Source organism: Ptychodera flava, chromosome 21, assembly GCF_041260155.1.
Source record: "Ptychodera flava strain L36383 chromosome 21, AS_Pfla_20210202, whole genome shotgun sequence".
Taxonomy (NCBI): Eukaryota; Metazoa; Hemichordata; class Enteropneusta; family Ptychoderidae; genus Ptychodera; species Ptychodera flava.
In genome coordinates this window covers 15,067,385-15,073,380 of record NC_091948.1, presented here as the reverse complement: position 1 = coordinate 15,073,380, position 5,996 = coordinate 15,067,385, and positions in this window count along the sequence as shown.

The following is a 5,996-nucleotide window of genomic DNA, read 5'->3' as shown; positions in this document are numbered from 1 at the left end:
GTTCTGTGTTTCCTGTGTAATATATTTGATGGATGTGTTGTAGCTCTGTGGATGTATACAAGCTTGCTTTTCATATTCACTGTGAATTTTTTAGGAATTTCATCTAATGTGTGCTGTGATGACCATATAGAGTTAGATGAGATTCTGTTTGTTCGTCTCTTCCCGTTCGTTTCTTATTTCGTCTGTTTCTACCTAGCAGCACTTGCTACACTGCTACAGAGCAATGTACAGACTCAGTAACGATACTTGACAGACTAAATATATCCAAGTGCTGGCAGGTATTCTGCATTTCCAACACTCAAGTAGACGTCGTGAAAATGAAGTAGATGATGAATATTCATAATTGCAGCACTTTATATCTACTTTATTCAATGGTGGGGCCAACTGCGCATATTCAAGAGCTAGATAGTATCATACAGGTGTTAGATCTAACACCTTGTGTGAAGAGGGCGCGTATTTCATCCCAGACTATATTTAACTGTGCCAATTTCATAACCATAGTTAATATGTATTATTTCTCAAATCGACCTTCGATGATATCTTTCAAAAGAAAATTTCTGTGAATTTTCATGGATGTTTACTCTTTGCAATAGTACTTGCTGATGTTTTAGGGTAATTGTCATCCTAATTCCCATCATGCTCCAGTCAAGGAGTGATAATGGAGTTCCCTTTCAAAAGTAAGTGAACAAGCAAACAAAAATCAAGTAAACGAATTTAGTCTATGTCAACAATAATCAATTAATTTCATCCACACAAAAGGTGACATCAAACAAAAAAATAATTAATTTCATGCACACAAAAGGTGATATCAAACGGCAAATTAACTTCATCTCGTATTTCTGAATTTCAGTATTTCAGATCGCCATCAAGTCCACCAATAAAGCATTCAGTTTATAGCATTTCTCCTAAGCCATGTTATTTAGACTTGAAGTTATGTTAAACAAATCGTACCCGACCCCCACGTCACTGAAATATGACCTCTAAATTGAAGCATGCGAAATATTCCGAAAAATCAATACACATGACTGATTAATCAATAAAAATGTGATTGAGACCATTGGTATTTGTAGAACAACTGTAAAAACCACTTTTGAAATTCCAGCTTACCCATTTTGTATTAGGCAGCACATGTACACCAAATGAAAGTGTGAAAGGAGAGGTGATGATGTCACTGGCGCCGACATCAATTTTTATTAACTCTCCAACAAATGTGTTGCAACTGGCAGTGTCTCATCAACATAGCTGTATCACAGTATACTACAATATCAAGTAGGGTCATGGTTTCCCTGTGTGTAAAGTTTTATATAAAACGAACAGGATTTCAGAAAATGTCCATAAACCTTGTTACAGACGTTTGAAGATGTGCCAATACAGGATAAACCAGCGCACGTACCTAATCATTATTTTACTGGTGTCTGATACTTTAGTCTAATCACTCTCCAGACAGACTCTCCATGCCTTATGGGACTGTATCCATGGTGACAGGACATCATTCAGAGAACTCGCGTCAAACAAACCTACACACCGTACTTTTTCAACTAAATCCCATCCTTCAATCCAGCTTTACTGACCCAATTTCTCAAGAGACTTTTCAGATAGGTTTCTTTTCTGCCCATGTTTTATTTCTGGGCAGGCTTTTCGAGAGAACTTTTCCAGAACGCTGACAATTCTTTTGCTTTGGTGATTTACAGAAACTTTTTTGGTGAAATTTTATCGTTAGGTTCAGATCAAGTGGGCAGATGCTACATCACCTGTATTTCAGATCATACCGCAACTGAAAGATTCAACTTAATTTTTGATAGAATTTCGGAATACCTGGCTATCTTTTTTATTATTTGGCTTGGTTGAAATTCAGGTAAGGTATGCAGCCTTTTGACCTTAGTGTTTACAGAGATATTTTATCTCATTAGTATGCACGTATCATACCACATATAAAGCCAGTGAAGTGAAACATTTGGAGACGACCGGCACCGTGTCAAATAGATCTCGGCAGTAGCTATCATCATTATGTCATTTTTTATAACTTAATCAGAAACACTGGAGCCACATATGAAATATGGTTGATTATTGAAACAAGAAATTACTGTCTTCTGCTGCTACGGTGTTGAAGATGAAAAGTTGAAACCCATATGTAGTGTATTTTTCATGGATATGTGTACTGTAAAGCTCTTAAAAATTGTCTTTTCTTGTAATTTTTATTAGCTTTAATTATTCAGAGCAGAAAACTTCAACCAATAAGGCCAATCTTCCGCAAGGTCAGCATAGCTATTACAAATTTATAATAAAAAGACATAAACTCGTCGAACATATGCAATTACACGTCTTATTGGAATACACATTGTGAATTGTTGAAATACCTGTTTTTACTGAAAACGTTTTCATGAAACGTAACACATAACATGGTCAGAAAAAATTGATTGATTCTGTGAAAAGGATCTATTAAAGTAACCATCCAAGGAAAGACAATACCTCCAACTTAACATTCTTTGAATGAGGGGCAATGCATGGAAATCAATTTCTTATATCCTTCAGTTGCCCAATAGATTGACTCATAAAAAATCGGTGTTCCATAAGTCCTTCACCATTGGATAATCAACTTTCAAATATCATTTAAAAATTTATAAATTATTGTTCACAATTAAACACAAAATCATCGTATTTGGGAAACACACTCTAAGTTGTGGACGACATAAAACAATCCACATGGGAGAAAATTGCTGTATAACAAATATTGTGCCTTTAAATTTACTTTATGTAGGCCATTGACTGTCAGGAGATACACCCACCTTGAAATATCAATGACCATATTGGCTATTAAAATCAGCCACCATGGTTTATTAGGGCAAATTTGGGGTTTAACTGTTTTTGTTTAAAAATTTGATGAGAGAAGAATGTTGGAATGAAACGTTAAGACATTTTAAATTAGTTTGGTCTCATTTTAAAAGTCAAATTTTTTAGTACGCCCCATACATCACAAGTTCATGAAAAAAGTCATTTCAATTAATTGCATATTTTGATAGTTTCATTACCGTGTGATTAAAAAAGTAATGATGGTACAGGAGAAGGCCAACATCTTTCCCACACTATTGAAGTGTTTTTGGTCCGATGTATCACCGCTCTTCTGTTTTTGTCAAATTTAGAATTTTTCATTATCTAACTTTTATTTATCTGGAAGTAATCTAGACATGACGTGCTGTGAGAATTGGTGACAATGTTTGTTTCACTCTGATATTAACAGTTACGTGTTAATAATTTGAGTCAATATGTACAATCCAAAAGCCCAGATACAAGAATAAAGAGGAAGAAAACTAGACGAGGAAGATAAAATGATGCAACTATCATTTAAAAATATACCTTTAGGCATAAAAGCTTATACAACATGTAACTATTTTTTCCAGTCTTTTGCCCCAAAATTGACTCCTTCAGATGTCCTACATGATGATATCACATACTGCCTGCATTTCCAGACAGATATTGTAAAACTTTATCATTTTAGCACTGATATTTTGATGTGGGAACTGCTTTTTGAATACAAACACGGTCTTCCTCATTGCTCTGGGACTCTTTCTCTGTAGCTGAAGATTCTCACAAATTTTATTCAACTTTGGTGAGTTGAAGAAAAGTCAAACACGGATGATTGAATGCAGGAGGCAAACTAATATAAGAAAATATTGGGTTGACTTGTGTGTTTAATTGTGAACAATAATTCATAAATTTTTAAATGACGTTGGAAAAATGTTAAATGTTTTGATTATTAATTTCAGTTAACATTGAACTTTGGCAGGTTTATATAATTTATTCATTGAAGGACATTTTATTGCACGTCCCATAAGATTTGCTGGTATGGAAATAACCTTTTACACAAAAAACACTGTTCAATGCAAGGGACGATGGATGAAAAACCAAGCATGGCTAATGAAACTCTGTTTGACCTCAAATCCTTGCCTCACTATGAAAGTTTGGAAGTGCAAAAAACATTTTGAAATTTGACCACCCCCAAAAAAGTATAATTAAAATAGTTTGTGGGAAGTTTAAACTGCTGATATGTTTTGAACAACAAATGTTGTGAAATGTGAATGGTCATTATAAGTATTATGTATTATACAGTTGTTACGTGCAGAGAAAACGAACAAAAGGGTGAACTCAGCAGTTAACGTTTAAACAAAATTTATTACGAAAATAAAACTAATTGCTAAGTCAGGGATAGAGTACAAGCTTTAAAAGTGTACAGACTACTTATCTCAGCTGGGACGGCAAAGCTCCAGTCTCAGAGTTGTAACAGTCAGTTGGATGAATGAACAGTCCTTTGGCTTGCAGGCTTGAAGCTGCACAAAGTCCACAGTATAAATCCAGCGTTGGCAGTGAAGGTCTTGAAAAGTCTTGAGAATGACTACTGCTGGAGTTTAGTAACACACAAGAGACACGATCCCAAAAGTCTGACTGGAAGCTGTGCACGTCCCTTTTATAAAGGCATATAAGAACAATCTAGAACTTTTATTGACATGCTAATTACTGTTCTAAAATTATCTCCCTTACACAACTAATCAACTTTCCAGAACATTCCAAACATGACTAATTGAATTCAAGGTTGTGAGGTCATCAAGGGCAGTGACCTTGAGAATGTTCTAGACTAATTGAACTCAGGTCATGATGAGTGTGGGGGAAATGACCTACATAACACACCCCCTCTTCAAAAAAAGAAAATTTTTCAAAGAAAAATCTTTCTTTACAAATGTAATCTTGAAAAGGATTTAAGTACTCAAATTTTGTTTTACTCTAAAGTAAAATTCTTGAAAGTGAACAACAATAAAATTTCTTGAAAGTGAACAACAATAATTTCTAAATACGAGAGAGACAGTCTGCAATTAAATTGTCTCTGCCTTTGATATGTCTAATGTCAAGATTAAACTCCTGTAACATTAAACTCCATCTTAGCAATCTCTGATTTTTTGCCTTTAAATTTCTGCAGAAAAACAAGAGGGTTGTGATCAATATAAACCACTATTGGCTGATTTGAAGAAGTAACATAAACTTCAAAATGTTGTAAAGCTAATATCAAAGATAAACACTCTTTTTCAATTGTAGAGTAGTTTCTCTGGGATTTGTTAAATTTGTGTGAAAAGTAGCAAACAGGATGTCCCATGACTATCTTCTTGCAATTTGTTGTTGGAAAACTTGAAATGGCACTGAATTTGGCATAAAGTATGCACGGCAAAGTCCGGTTATTTTTACTGAGTTCGATAAAGTCATTGTTCGGCAAATACTTGGCTTCCTCCTGGAGATATTCCGCTTTCGCAGGATTCAGTCCGTCTGGATGTTGTTCCACTGGATTACTGTCGCAGACATCTTCGTTGTGGTAGATGATGTTTGTCCTCGTTGGAACATCTTGGAACAAATGTTCATGGATTGGTTCTTTCAGCTGTTGTTGTTGTTCTGGCTGGAGGTGTGCCAACTTTGTAGACTCCAGCTTCTCCAGGATTCCTGAGTTCTGAAGCTTGACCGAGCCCAGCTTTGAGTTTAGAGTATTTTCACTCAAGTCAGTTTCAGTATTACTATCTTCATAATGGTTTGAACTGACTGCACTGACAGGCTGAGTTATAGTAGGATTATCCCTATCAAAATATGGCTTAAGCATATTTATGTGACATAGCTGTTTTTGTTTTCGCCTGTCAGGTGTTATTATGATGTAATTTAAATCACTCAATTTCTTATCAATTACGTATGGCCCAAAGTAACGAGCATGGAGTGGTTTGCCAGGAATTGGAAGTAGAACAAGAACTTTTTGACCTGGTTCAAACTTCCGTTTTGAAGTGCTTTTATCATATTTGGTTTTCATTGACTGCTGAGATGACTCAAGATTATCTCTGGCTAATTCACATGCTTTAGAGAGTTTTGTACGAAAATCTGACACATATTGCAAAATATTCAGACAATCATCATCGTCTGATAGGAATTTCTCTTTAACGAGCTTAAGTGGGCCACGGACTGTATGTCCA